Source organism: Canis lupus, chromosome 2 (genome assembly GCF_003254725.2).
Source record: "Canis lupus dingo isolate Sandy chromosome 2, ASM325472v2, whole genome shotgun sequence".
NCBI classification, from domain to species: domain Eukaryota; kingdom Metazoa; phylum Chordata; class Mammalia; order Carnivora; family Canidae; genus Canis; species Canis lupus.
This window is the reverse complement of record NC_064244.1, coordinates 43,450,134-43,466,256: the sequence shown is the minus strand read 5'-3', so window position 1 is coordinate 43,466,256 and position 16,123 is coordinate 43,450,134. Positions and strand designations below refer to the sequence as shown.

General features: G+C 36.3%; 1 long non-coding RNA gene across 9 annotated transcripts in view; it reads right to left on the bottom strand.

Annotated features, from left to right (window-relative positions):
• LOC112660431 (uncharacterized) overlaps positions 1-16,123 on the bottom strand; it is a 94,173-nt gene that overhangs the window by 49,889 nt on the left and 28,161 nt on the right. For 5 of the 9 annotated variants that reach the window (XR_004813865.2, XR_003136925.3, XR_003136922.3 and 2 more), the window contains exon 2: positions 15,878-16,002. The exons of the other annotated variants lie outside the window; for them this stretch is intronic. This is a non-coding gene — a long non-coding RNA (uncharacterized LOC112660431). The remainder of the gene's footprint in view (positions 1-15,877; positions 16,003-16,123) is intronic. 9 annotated transcript variants of the gene reach the window in all.

Genomic DNA, 16,123 nt, shown 5'->3' with positions numbered 1-16,123 from the left:
TCTGGATTTACTCTTCATCCTGAAATATCCAAAGAAATAAGGAAAAATGTTTGAAAAAATGGTTTACAAGACCTTGAGACATGGGAAATAAGCAAGATGAGACCAGCTTAGTATTTTGAGAGTTTCCAGACTCTGGTACAGGTAGAGTCTGGGATCTTTTATGCTGAAGGGATAGTGCACAAAGTCCTGGGATACCAAGAGGGCTAGAATCACAGAACAGAATACCAGAGAGGAGATAGCTATATGGGGAACCCTGCAGATCTATAAAGGTCTGCATTTGTGTATTCAACAAAGTGATGATGGTGGATCAAGTCTAGAAAAAGAATCAACTAAAAGGATTAAAAGGAATACTACCTTGAGCTTACATAGCATTGAGAATAGTAGCTTCTCCACAGGGTTAGAGTATTCACTGGGGTCTTGCCTCTACAGTGTGGGATAATTAGCACTAGACTCGATGCTGCCTCACTCATACCTAGCAAACCTTAAAAGCAAGACCAAAAACTGAACTAAACTAAAATTTTCCAAGTAACTTAACTGCATCTCAAAACAAAGCTTGAGGTATATAGAAATACAAAAAGATATAGCACTCAATAAGATCGAATTCAGTATATGTGGTATCTAATTAAAGATTACCAGGAATAAAAGAAGAAAGAATATGACCAATAATGAAGGGGTAGGGAGAAATAAATGATCAAAAGCAACCAAGAGCTAACACAGATGACAGAATTATCAGACAACTTTGTTAATACAAAGTAATTATAGCTCATCCTTTTTTAAACAGTCAAGTAGTGATATGGAAAATATAGAGTTCCAAACTTCTACAGTTGAAAACAATAATGAATGAGAAGAAAAATACATTGGGTAGGATTAACACATGATTAGTCATTATAGAAGAAAAAATTAGTATACTTGAAGACATAGCAATGGAGCAATTCTATACAATCTGAAAAATACATTAAACATTTATTTTAAAGATTTTATTTATTTATTCATGAGACACACAGAGAGAGAGAGAGAGAGAGAGAGAGAGAGGCAGAGACACAGGCAGAGGGAGAAGCAGGCTCCATGCAGGGAGCCCGATGTGGGACTAGATCTTGGGACTCCAGAATCATGCCCTGGGCGGAAGGCAGGCACCAAACCACTGAGCCACCCAGGCATCCCCCACATTAAAAAATTTAATTGAAAAATAACCATAAGTTTAATAATAAACTTACGGGCAATTTCAAGCAGTCTAATATAATGTAATTGGAATTCTCAAAGTAGAATTGAAAGGAGGCAGAAAAAAAAATTGAAGAAATAATGACCAAAACATCTACAAATTTTACACAAATGCTAGTTTTTTATTTTTAATTTAATTCCACTGTGGTCAGATAGCATACTATGACTGGGTAACTTTTATATTTATTGAAACTTATTTTATGGCCCACCCAGAATATGCCTTTCTAGGTAAATGTTTCAAGTGTATTCTAAAAGAATATGTGTTATGCTCTTTTGGGGTATAATATTCTATAAATGACAATTAGGTCAAGTTGTATTGACATTGTCTATATTTATTTGCAAGTGGTAACATCATCTTTGTAAAAAATCCAATGGAATCTACAAAAGGCTACTAGAACAAATAAGTGAATTTAAAAGAGTTGAAGGATACAAAATCAATATAAAATATACACTAGCAATATTTTTATACACTAGCAATGAACAATATGACATAAAAGTTTTAAAAGATACCACTGACAAGAGCATCAAAAATATGAGCTACTTAGGGATAAGATGGGCAAAATACATGTAAGATCTATTTCATGTATACATGAAATTGTAAAACATTGCTTAGAGAAATTTTAAAAGGCCTAAATAAATAAGAGAGATTATATCTTATTCATAAATGAACATACTTAATCGTTTTTTAAATGTCAGTTCTCCTCAAATACCTACAGAATCCATGAAGTCCTAGCAGGCCTTTCAGAAATGCCAAGTATCTAGAACAGCCAAAGCAACTTTGGAAAAAAAGAACAAAATTGTAGGACTCAAATGATCTGATTACAAGACTTATTATAAAGCTACAATAAAAAAGATAGTGTAGTATTGACATCAAAATGGCCAAGTAGATCAACGGAACAGAACAGAGAGTCCAGAAATACACTCATTCATATACATAGACAAATGACTTTTGACCACACTGCCAATGAAATTCTGTAGAAACAGAACAATCATTCCTGCTATGATGCCATTTTAAATGAGTACAGCTGTACAAAGTGTGTCAGATTCAAGCTAAAAGAATGTGATCGGCTTGCCATTCACACTGCTAGTCTTGGTTTGGGATTTTTTTGTCATCTAAAGGATAGTCTTTGCTGAAGAAAAACTTCCTAGCAGAACTAAGCTGCTGTTAAAATAGAGATCATTCTTCTGCATCTAGACATTTTATATGTGGAAGGAGAGAGCTTCCTTTGCATGTCTGAGCTATAAAGCTCACCATCTCTGTCTCCAAACTGCTATAAATGCTTTTAAGAGCATAGTATGGAATGGCCCCAAAGACAGCCAGGGCTAGTTTGTATTTGTTAGAAATTGTAATACCAGTTTTCCAAATGAACAACAGATTCACAAATTCTCTGTCCCTGAAAATGTTCCCATTTCTGCTTTGAAGGGATGTATCAGATCTAGCCCATAAGAAACAGAAGAGATTTGTGAAGAACAGCTTGGGTATAAAGGGAAGAATTGCCTTCCAATGCAGAAGTCTCCACTTCGGAGCCACAGAGTGCCTCATGTTGAAATACAATAGCCACACTGGAAATAGGTTACATATGGGAATATATTTTTTTCCAGAGCAATCTACTGCCTCCTCAAATTGACTCCAGAAGTGACATAGGCATCTGTTATTTCCTTTTTAACATCCTGTCCTCTTTGTTTTATGCCCAACTTCTAACCATGCTCTATAAAATGAAGGTGCTAGTGCTATTATAAATCTGCTAACCACAGAGACAATTGGAGAGACCCACTTTAATGATAATCCTTCCATGACATGTGATGTTACTGTTCAGTTGAAAAAAAAAAATCCCTGAGGGTGAAAGTGGGGTAAACTCAGGACATGGCAAGTAGTAAGTATGTCACAAGACACCACTTTACAGAGCTCTAGTATTAGAAATTTGAAGTATCGTGAATCTGTGCATCACTTGTAAAGTCAGGGACCATGAAGGCCATTTAAAAATCTATAATCTCTTTTTAATAGGAAAGCCAATTGACTAAGAAGTAGATAAATCCAACATTTTATTTGGCATGAATTTTGTTGGTCTTTTGGCACAGACTACAGTGTTTTGGTCAACTCTTAGCAAAAGTAGAAATTCATAGAATCACATTGTCCATTTTTGTGTAGGATTAATTTCCTGGTACATCTATCATCTACAACCAAGATTTGTTGCTCTCTTACTCCCCAGGTTCAACTCCATTTAGAGGCAGATTTTGATTGATTTGATTCCCCTTTTATTAGGAAAGCATTATATGATTTCTTAGCCATGCAGAAAAAGTGCTCATAGCAGTAAACAGAAATCTTGACCATATTTTTTTTCCTTTTATTTTTTTAAGACAAAGTGGTGCTTCTTGGATGCAGATTCCACTTTTGTGTCTTAAATGTCAGTACAATAGGCTTTCTCACTTATATTTTGAAGGAAACTAATTTTCAGGACAGTGTTTAAAATGAAACAGCCAGAAGTGGTTATAATTCTAACCATTCTAATATTGTAGAGGTAAACAATTACAGATTCTCTCTCCCTCCCCCTTCCTACCCTCCTCTGTCTGTACTAGATCCTAATCAATGAGCTCTACATTAATTAATGCATTTCATCCTTGGAACAATCCTTTTTGGTAGGTAGTCTGAATTTCTTCTTTTCTTCTTCTTCTTCTTCTTCTTCTTCTTCTTCTTCTTCTTCTTCTTCTTCTTCTTCTTCTTCTCCTTCTCCTTCTCCTTCTCCTTCTCCTTCTCCTTCTCCTTCTTCTTTCACATAATAAAATTGAAGCACTGAGAAGTTACGAAAACTATAAGGAGTCAAACAGCAACAAAGAATGATGTCACCTAAGCAGTCTGACTCCAGAAACCATACTTATAACTGGACACTATAGAGGCTCTTGCAGATGAGAAATCTTTTATTAGATATGTGATTTGTGAATATCATCTCCCATTCAATGGCTTATATTTACAATCTCCTAACAGAATCTTTCAAAGAGTAGCAGTTTTTAATTATGAAGAAGTCTGAATTATCATTTTTAAAATGTATTTTGGTTTTTGGTGTCATATATAAAAAAATCTTTCACTAATCCACGGTCACCAAAGTTTTTTCCTATTTTCTTCTAGCAGTTATATAGTTTTAGGTTTGAAAGCTTTGTGACTCATTTTTTTTTAAAGATTTATTTATTTTAGAGAGAGAGAGCATGTATGGAAAGTGCAAAAGGAGAGAGGGAATCTCAAGCAGACTCCACTCTGAGCATGGAGTTCCAGTCATGGCTCAATCCTGTGACTCTGAGATCATGACCTGAGCCAAAAGCAAGAGTCAGTGTCAACTGACTAAGACCCAGGCATCCAAGTTCTGTGACAAATTGTGAATAACTTGTTTATGTGGTGGGAGGTATTCATCAAAGTGTACTTCTATATTTTTTGCATATGGATATCCAATTGTTCAAGCATAATTTGTTGAAAAGACTGTTCTGGGGATGCCTGGGTGGCTCATTGGTTGAGCACCTGCCTTTGGCCCAGGTCATGATCCTGGGGTCTCAGGATTGAGTCCCACATCAGGCTCCCCACAGGGAGCCTGCTTCTCCCTCTGCCTGTGTCTCTGCCTCTCTCTCTCTGTCTCTCTCATGAATGAATAAATAAAACCTTTTTAAAAAAATAAAATAAAATGGCAACATAGCAAACATTTCTCATTTATTCAGTAAATCAACACATACTAAGTACTTACTAAGTACCTGGCACCATTCTTCAACAATGAATAGTACAGTGCTAACTCTTAAGGAGTTAATGATCAATGGCAGTGATTTTTAACAGTGGAACTTTTTCTGACTAATGGGGTTTATGTTATTCTTGAGGGTGTTAAAAGACAGAGAGGGAGAAAGAGAGAGAGAGAGAGAGAGAGAGAGATTGATAAAGAGGAAAGAGAGACCAGTTGTGAATCTTAGATCCCAAGAGAATGTCAATGGGTCTTTAAGATGGATAGGTAAGGCCAGCCCTAATCTGTCCATTCTCTATTTGAGAAATCCTCAGTCTACTCAAAGAGAAGGAGGGGCAGTGCCAAGGCTTTTTGAAAATTTCCATGTGGGTCAATCTCTACAGAGCTTTCCCACCTTCTTGCATAAACATACACAGAAGCCCTGTCCAGCCTTAAGTAACCAGGCACCTCTTCTTTGGGTGTGAGGACTGAAGTCAGTATTGTAGTGTCTCAGGAATTTTGAATTGGCAGAAATGGTCAGGGAAACCACCACAGAGATTTCACAGTTGCATGACTATTGCCAATGCAGTGACTCATTCACCTCAGAATGCATTGCAAATCATGAGGTCAACTTCAGAGCAGGCAATAGCAGTCAGCCAGAGAACCCATCAGTGGGAGATAAATCCTTCAGAGTGAATCTTTCCAGTGAAATGTAGTCAAAGAAAACTACAGCCAGAGAAAATATATCAGACCTTTACCACAGACTTATGAATAGAACCAACTTAGCTGGGATAGGCGAGCTCATATGGACTTTAAGAGCCTGAATAAAAATAAACATATTTGTTTTTTCCACTACAGATATAAATAAGTTTATAGGAGAAAAGCAAACACAGACATATAAAAGAAACTGAATGATCTTATGGAGAAACTTTGACTTTCTCTTATGCTCTGTAGTACAATTTGTTCCGCCATTCTAGCAATTGACATGTCTATTAGCGGGATCCATATGCTTTCTCAGTGCCATTGTTAAGTTATGTCCTTCAAATATTTCACCCTCTTAAATCTTCTGAATCAGCAAATCAAATGTCTGATGCCACCCTAGGGTCAATGCCACCCTGACTACTGGGAGACTCTACCTTATGGAAAATTGGGACGATATTTGACAGAAGACTCTTGAGGTTCTCCCAAGCTGTTTTTGAGATACTTCCTTAATTGATGAGTGACAATTTTTTTAAATAACCAAGATACAGAAAGATTTTATGATAAAATAATTTCAAGATAAAGTAATGTTTCCTGAGTTGTCAGATTGGGGGTGGCAAGCTAGGGAATGCTAGGGCCATGAACTTTTAGAAAAATAATGGAAATGGCCTCTATTATTTGAAGTTTGCTTTTCGTAACCAAATCTTGCTGGTACAGGCTCTTTGTGCGTACCAGGCAACATTACCAAGTAAGGAGACAAAAAATTTGCTGACTGTATGCTCCACCCACTAGAAGATGGATTTCATGTAGGCAGAGATTTTTATTGTTTCATTCACAGCCATACACTCAGTACCTGGAACAATGACAATGCATATTGCATGGTATGTACCCAATAAATATTTGTGAATGCACTGAATAAATTAAGTGGCAATTTGTATGTGATTCAATTTGCCAAAGAAATACGTAGAAGTTTAACTTCTGTCTAATTAATGCCTCTTTAAAATTTGAAGGACTCACAGATCCAAGCTGCTGTGACACAGGCTTTTTTCTGATATTTGCATGTTTCTTTTCAGTCATATGCCTGTAGGATTTTTATTACCAAGCTTGGAATGGAAAATAGTGTAGCCCAAGCTAAAAACACTCCTTGGGAATTTTAAATTGACTTCAGTAGGTCGCCAAGGGAAGCAAAATCAGAGGGAGGGTGTTTAATAAATTGAGGCTAGAAGTAAAGTCAGTAGAATCAAAATCATATCAGGATGGAGGCTGAAAGGTGAATTTGAGCTTTGTCTTTATAGAAGCCTTAGATCATTTGAGTTAAAGATGAGAGAGGACCTCTGGTTACTTCTCTATTGAGAGTAAGAGAACAGAGGGGCACCTGGGTGGCTTAGCAGTTGAGAGGTTGAGGGTCTACCTTCAGCTCAGGTCATGATCCCGGGGTCCTGGGATCGAGTCCCACATCAGGCTCCTTGCAGGGAGCCTGCTTCTCCCTCTGCCTGTGTCTCTCATGAATAAATAAATGAAATATTTAAAAAGAGAGAGAGAGAGAGAGAGTAAGAGAAGAGAGTAAAAGCTAGCCACTGATACTGGGGTGTGGGGCATAGCAATCCAGGTAAAATAATTACCTAATAGGAGCTGATGAAAAAACTCTGTGATTATTAGTTCAGCCTTTATTTTTTGCAGCCAGTGAGTCTTGGAAAAAAATCCTCATGCACGAATTTCAAGTTTTCTATTAGACCTAAATGCTTTGTAAGTAATGTATTCCACAAAAGTAGATAAATAAAATAAACATAAAACACACACACATACATGAAACCTGTAAATTCTACAAGGTAAATTCCCTCCAAGTTTGCGGCTTTTACTACGAGTGATCATTCATGCCAAGATTATCTTGGAGGCAAAAGTCCCCAGCTGTTGAAAAATCAGCTTGGGGATTTTCGACTAAAAGTTTGTGGTATGTCATCTAAGTGCCAACTCATTTACTCCCTGTGTGAAACCTTTACTCTTCTTTGGATCAGGCAAGGTCTCTATTCAGTTATATTTATTCGCGTTATCTTTTTAGTCCACTGACCAACTCTCAAACCCTCTTCCAAAGACTTCGAGGCAGAAAGTTAAAGGAGAAGAGATGAGAACTCTATGAAATGTGTCATATATATCTGCGAGTAATTCTACTAATTAGGAAATGCCTTCTTAACAGGGAAAAAAAAAAAACCCACAAAGAAATCCAAATCAAAACTGCTCTCCCCTTGCCCTCCATGGAGGATAGCTTTTAAAAACAGCATCTATTTGAAGTATCTACTTATAATTACTGTCAGTTATCAATTCTTAGTTGGTCCCCCTTAGCAACATTTTTGCCCTAGGTTAGCTGGAAATGCATCTTTAAGCACATGGATTAGAAAGTAGAACTACACAAAGCAACAATTAAATAGAAGTCATTTCATCAAATATAATTATTTTTTAAATAATCCTGGCAAATGATATAGACACCATATATATTTTTTTAAATTCAAACCAATAGTCATCCATTACCCTACTGCCCTTAAAAATTCACTCGCTGGTTTATATTTTTACTCCCAGAATTTTACATTCTTTTGAAAGCAAAATTGTCCCCCTGGCACTAACTATAATATTTTAAAATATTGAGTTAATCTTTGACCTTCACTCAGGGAGTGACGAAATAATCACAAAAATAGTATGTGGTTGTCTTATGAGATAGAAAAATGAATTCTTTATGTCATCTGAGCAATGGCATACTGTAATACTTTTCAGGGCTTTCTTTTCAAAACAGCAGGCTGCAACCTACATACATATATATATATTGATCTTTATCAATATAAACATATAAATATAGATATATAGATACATCTCCAACAGTAAAGAGAATCATTCAGAAAAGGATTTTGCAAAACTGTAGTCTCAAACCAGCCAGTGTTTTATCTTCTGTCCACAGAAATGACAACCGCTCAATTTTCTCAAGGCTCCCCTGGCTTTCCCCAGTACATTTATTTCATTTAATGATAGGCATGTAGGAAAGAAAGCTTGGTTCATATTGTGAATGGAAAACCACACATAGCTTTTTGAAAAATCATTTAAGTAAGCCGATAGCCCAGAGGCAAGACATTGATCAGATTTCCCATTGTAAACAAAAGCATCTGACTTCTTTCCAACTGTCTCCCAAAGAGTCCCATAACAAATAAGACACTCTGGATTCACACATAATATATCCTTCTAAATCTTTTCTGGATTTAAGAAGAGCTATATCATAAAGTGAAACATGAACCAGCTACCTTTCATTTCAGGAAATTATGTGAAGTGATTTCCAAGACAATTCCAACAGATGTAGGAGCCTCCAAACAATCTTCCTTAGTGGCAGCCACCCTTCCCTTTGAGCGTATCTACGTATTTCTCTTCATGGACAATGAGTCTCTTCCTCTTACTTTTTTTTTTTTTTCCCTTCAAGTCAATTCAGCCCAATTCTCAATTATTTATTAAGGCCTTAGGTATAAAACATACTTTAAGGATTTTAAATATTAATAAAGCATCATTTCCTCGCTGGAATTAAAGACCCTTCAGAAAGTGAATTCTGTGAATACAACAGAGATAGAAATGGAAAGGAGGCTTACGAGAGACTTTGAGAAGGTAGACTTTAGAGGATGAGCTCCCCAAGGATGGAGCCAGGATCTTCCTATTTGTTTATAGGGCCAGTGGCAAAACTATGAACACAGGCCCACATGTCATATGTCTGAATATATAAAAGTTAATAACTTGTACTCTCAAATGGAGATTTAATATACTAACTAAACTCTTACCTTGACATATTTACCTTTAAACAAAAAAATTGGAAAAAATAATGTTATGTTTTTATAACTCTAGGTTTATAAAACATAAAATTATATAGGTCTATAAAAACATAGGTATGTTTTTAAATGATTAAAAGTCAGCATAATTTAAAAGATAACTAAATTTGCTTGTTTTTGCATATACTGAGTAATTTAATGGACTAGCAATTAGATGAGTAATAAAGTATATATATATATAATTCAAAAACTAGTATATTTTTTTTATTTTTCTTGCCTTTATTTCAACAAGAATTATGTTGCTCGGGACACCTGGGTGGCTCAGCAGTTGAACGTAGGTCTACCTCAGATCTACCTGAGAGCATGATCCCAGAGTTCAGGGATTAATCCCACATCGGGCTCCCTGCAGGGACCCTGCTTCTCCCTTTGCCTGTCTCTGCCTCCCTCTGTATCTCTCATGAATAAATAAATAAAATCTTTAAAAAAAAAAAAAGAATTATGTTGCTCAAAAAACATCTTTTTTTTTCTTTTACATAATTTGTGTTCTATTGACATCAGTGGTCTAAAGGGTTAAAAATGTAAATACATAGGTTCCAAAATTTGAATGTATTTTTGTCAAAATTGCATATAACAGCAAATATAAATAAGTGAAGGTATTTCTCAGATATAATTTCATAAATATTATTTTTCTTATAAAATATTTAAAAGTATAGGTACTATAATTGATGAATATCAAATTTTAAATTATGATTATTTCAGTAAAACTAGAGATCCTCATTTAATTTAGAAAACAATGTAATTTATTCTTATAAAGGATTTTTATAAAAATATGACGATTGGAAATTTTAGTGATCAACCTTCATCTAGTTGCTAATGTAAAGAATTGGCTTCATATGTTATAGTGAGACCTATAAGTACACTCACCTAGGAGTAATATGAATTATTTAATATGATAAGATGATCTTCATTACCATATCCAACTGTGATAAATGATGTGTTAACTTAAGAGTATCTCCCAAACCATGAATTATAAATGATAAGAAGTGGAAAAATGGTTGCTCAGCACTAGTGGGAAAAAAACAGTTGGCTGTGTTAAAATTTATTGCATTCATGCCATCTGAGAAAAAAAATTATAAGTTAAAATAACTTGTATTTTTCATCTTTAAGAGCTTTCACTGCTCATATCCTCCCCATATGCCAAAAGAGTGTCCATATTCAACATGACAGGGACACAACCCAACAATTTTAGAGGCTTTGGAGCATTTTTTCCCTCAAGGCAATAGGGGCAAGATATATGAAGAAGCATTTCTTTGGGCCATAAAAACATCTGTGCAGGTGCTGAACTCTGGACCCCAAGTAAAAGAGATGCTTATGAACTTTAAAATAATTCAGAATGTGGATTTATGACATACAGGGTTCTCAAAAGCTTAAAGGCTCAAGGCAGAAATATCCTTAACCCAAATCCAAGGCATTACTATCTAGCACCTATCACACTGTCTCATACACATGGTAGGGTGTAATCAATGTAGTTGTTAAGGAATTTCATGACTAATTACACAGGCCTGGGGTGAGGAACACATAAAGGAATAAATTACAGTGGTGATGTTAACACCTGATGATAGGGAGGTTTCATAATTTCAGAAAAAATAGTATAGTAGAAAAGCTAAATATATCTCTAAACATTGTAAATTTGAGGTAGAGGTAAAATTTCTCAGAAGTTCTGTTAAGTAACTGGACATCTTGAGCTGGATCAAAATAAAATAATAAGGGCTGAATTATCAAGAATCATGTCTTCATTTTTTTTGGAAAAAATGAAAGTACAAAATATCCCAGTAAATAACACAAAGGATGCCCAATTTAATAATGTGGACAAAAGTGGGCATTTACTTCTTTTCTCTCTAAGATTGAGAATTAAAAATGAAATTAAAATTCTATTCTTAGTAAAAATGGTAAACATTAAATGTAGATCCACAGGGTAGTTTTAAGGGGTATTCACACGATGGGAATGAAGCAAAGGCACACACAGAGAATCAGGCAAGAGAAATTATGGCAGCAAGACTCAGGAAAAAGGGTACCTGGGTGGCTCAGTGGTTGAGCATCTACCTTTGGCTCAGGGAATAACTCCGGAGTCCTGAGATTGAGCCCACCATGGGGTTCCTCCCAGGGAGTCTGCTTCTCCTGCCTGTGTCTCTGCCTCTCTCTGTGTGTGTCTCTCATAAATAAATAAATAAAATCTTTAAAAAAAAAAAGACTCAGGAAAAAAACAGTAAAGATAGTTTTTTAAGAGAAAATAACTTGAGTTGTGACTGCTAAAGACTTTGTCTTTACCAGCAGGACAGCAGTACACACACTGCAGGAAGAACCAAGTAAGGGTGGACCTAAAAATGTTATTGCACGGACAAGTTCTATTTTCAGGAAGCTGTCTGTCTCCAAATCAACAAAGTGGAAGAGGGACCTTACGTTGTCAACAGTCTGAAACCTGGAGAGAAGTAATTGCTCTATGAACACCCCACAAACCCAAGGATGTTTAAACTAATCCCAGTTAGTCTGGAATATAATGACGACCCCTCCATCATACATATTTTCTACCGATACCAGGTGCGGGACAACATTACTTGCTTTAGAGGTGCAGAGTGAACATACTATATCAGACAGTATCTATATAAATGCCATGGAAATGCAGAAATAAAAATATGAAACAAAAGTGAAATAAAGGAAATCCACCAAAAAAATGGGACAAATAAAAATTAGCACAAAATCTTCTGTTAGGTATAGTCCCCCAAATTACTGAATTACACATCCCTATAAAAAAGATTGCATGTGTGTAAGGAGTAGCTGTTGACACTAAAGGAGACAATGTTTGTGAACTAAAAGCTCAGAAAGAGATTACACGCACAAAATAGATAAATGAAGACAAAAGTGGAAGCTACACGTAAGAGAATGGATATTATTTAAAAAATAATAATGGAAGGAGATAACTGATGTGAAAAATAAAAAGTAAATCATGATAGTTTAAAATTTGAGAGAAAAAGACAAGAGGGATAGATAAAGAGGCTTTAACATATACATAACTGGAATACCCCCCCAAAAAATATAAAAACAATTAAATGGCACATTTATATAATATTTCAAGAAAACATTTCTAAAATTCCAGTTCAGTACTGATGGGGGACATCATATTCTAGGGAACAGTGACCCAGGTAAGTCGACACGAGTTGTATCACAGATGAAATGTTTTCAGATATAAAGAAAGACTTCTTCACAAAGTCAAGAAAACAAACAAAAAATAACCAAATGATTATTAAGCGCATGAAAGTTTTCTCCTCTTAAGATAAGGGAAATCCAAATCAGAATTGCATTGGACATATAATTTCCCACTTACAACACTGGAGAAGAAATGGATAATGCACCCTGTTGGTGATGGTGCAGAGAAACATGAACACTTACATGTGTCCAACCAAGTGTAAATCAATATGCATACCACCTGGACACAACAATTTCTCTTCCTGGAATTTATCCTATAAATATAATTCTATAAATCGGTGATAACATATGTGTAAGTCATTCTTTTCAGCACTTATAACAGAAAACAAGACAACACACATACACACCCCATAATATACACACACATCATATAATTAAATACCATACAGTCACCAAAATGAATGAAGAAGCTCTTTATATACGAACATAAAATGATCTTCAAGACATATTGTGAAAAAAACTAAGGTGTGGAACAACTCATAAGGTCTGCTATCCTTTGATTGGAAATCAATGAAAGAAGATCTGTGTTTGCATACATGAGTGTGCTGTTTCTACCCTTGTGAACCTCAGGAAGTATACATACAACTGGTAATACAACTTGCCTCTGGAGAGAGGATCAGGGAAGAGCTAAAGAATAAATAGATGTGAGGTAGAAAATTTGGAAACCGCATTAAAACTTTTATATGCATGTTACTCAGATTTGGTAAGTAGTCATTTACTAGAGGAAATAAAAATTACAGCATCCTGAATAATTTAATGTGGATCAAGCAACAATCTATAGCTTAGAAAAAGTTGATTATACCAGCACTGCCCAGCAGAACTTTCTGCAATGACGGAAAGGTTCTATAATGCTGCATTGACCACCATGGCAACCACAAACCACATGTAGCTATAACTATTAAGCACTTGAAATTGGCTAGTGTAACCAAGGAACTGAATTTCTTCTTTAATTTTCTTTAATTTTAATTTCCACGGCTATATATGGCTAATGGCCAACATATTGCAGTGCGGAGCTTGAGACTAAAATGAAAACACTGAGCTCTAAGTACTAAAATACTAAGCTCTGAAGCCAAAAGCCATCGTTGACACAAACAATTTAGATTGTTTCCACTCTCTGTATAATAGCACAGTCTTTAGCCAGGTAGCTTTGTTTCAAACTCTTCTTTTTTCTTTTAAAAAGCTGACTTATTTATTTAAATAATCTCCACACCCAGCATGGGGCTTGAACTCACAATCGGAGATCAAGAGTCACTGGTTCCGCTGACAGTCCCAGCCAGGCACCCCTCAAACTCTTCTAATCCATAAAGCCTCAGCTGAACCACACATTATCTTTGTAGAAATCAGGAAAAGAGGACGGCTATACAGGCAGATGGCTTGGCCAATGATCACTGGTAGGAGAGGTGAGGCACCCAGACCCGTTCTCTGGGCAGTCACGGTGCCCTGCCCTGGCACGCAGCTCGGTGAGCAGAGCATGAGGTAGGTTCACCATCAACTAATGCCTTTGTGGGTCCTGCTCCTCTCATGCTGTGAAACACCTGTCTGTGATTATACATAGGGGCTCTGCCCATAATCTTTCTCAAAACTGAGGCATGGATGACTATTCAACCAATGAGGACAACCCAGATCAAATCCCTCTTATCACCCCTACTTGTGTTAACCCCTTAAAGTTACAACAGAAACATGACTCCACAATGTGAACTTTATTTCCTCCATAATTAATCTTTTGGTGAGAACCATGGTAATCCCTGCCTCAAGAGACCAGTTTGAAGGTTCCACAAGGTAATTTATGCATAGCACTGAACTACTGTCTAGCCTAGAACGTATGCACAGTAAATCTTAGTACTTCTTCCACATGGATGTGGTGGTTATTATGTTAAAAGGATACTAAATTCATGAGTTTGCCAACTGCCACCTAGGTGCTGAGTGAAGTGTGTACAAATCCCTGCTGACATCACGGGAAGTAGGGCCTGAGAATAACTGGAAGCCCATGGGTGCTCATGTATATGAATGGGGCAGGGGGAGTCCACTGACTTGCATTAACCATGACACAGGTTACAGCTGTACCTTCTGACTTTCCTTGTTTAGTCAGTAACACCAAAAAATTTCCATCAACCCACATGGTGCTTTTGCCTGACATCTGTGCCATGTTTAAATTAATCCCTTTTTAAAGAGGAGGAAATTGAGGCTGAAATTATTTAAGTGATTACCCAAAATCACACAGCTTGGGGCAGAAGCCAGTTCTTGTTACTCTAAGTTGAATATTTGTTTGGCCAACCTCCAGTTGTCTAAAAACAAGAAGCCAGTCTGTCATAATTAATACCACTGATCCAAACAGAGTACGAATTAGGAAGTTTGTCTTTAACTCAATCAGTCACCAAACTCCTCTCATTAGAATTTATTTTGAGACAAAACTTTACCCTCACAGACCTCCTGAACTCACAGTAGAAGAGGTCATAAAACCCACGCTGCTCAATTTACATGAGTGCGAGTGATTCATCCAGAATGAGTCATCATTTCCCTTGTTGGATCTTCTAATGACCAATGTCACACATGAGAAATAACTGGGCAAGCTACAGCTAAGGATTATTTCTTTATAGGAGAAATGGGAGACAAAACAAGTTTCTTAAAGGACAGATCCTTGGACCTCTCATTCAAATGCAAGGAAAGAAAGATGTATCTTTTGATATATTCCATTAAGTCCCACTGTCCCAAATAAAGCCACCAACACAGCACATCCACTGTTTGTTAATGCATATATAAATTATTATTTTGGTCTTTTTTGACTCAAACAAGGGAACTAAGAAGGTTGTCTAATCTATTTCAGGTCCTAAATTAAATATAACCAATTTAAAATTAATCAACGCAGAATTTATAAATAAAACAAGACTCAGTTGAGCTGGTAACACTTCCTCTCTGTCTCCCACTCTCTAAAGTGTTGAAAGCTAACCTTTAGGCCTAAAAATAGGGCAGGCTTGCTGAGTCACTAATAAATTTCAGCTCTACACCTCATAAAAAGACAAAATGCTCTACAACAATACTCAGGCTTCCTGAGTCCACACTCTTGTGAAACTAGACTCAAATGCCATGATGGTTCCAGAAAACTATTCCTGGCACATTGGAACAATGTCAGTGCCTTCAAGGCTCCCACTCACTTTGGCACAGAGAGGGGACTTTCCTCCTTATAGAAGTAGAAATGAGGTTGCTTACCTTAGCTCCATCAGTCACCATATCCCCCTTTTTAGTGATTTATTCTTATGGTTACTCAGAAATTCAGACTCAGGAAGTCTGGAAGGGACCCAGAAGTCAGAATATCCAGGTTCCTAATCATATACCTGAAAATAACAAATTCAGGACTGTCAACAACAGTCTCATATATAACTAGTAAAGTTTCCTTTTAACTGTCCCAGGTGTCTTTATCCTATAATTTCTCAACAGCATGGCAATATGAAATCC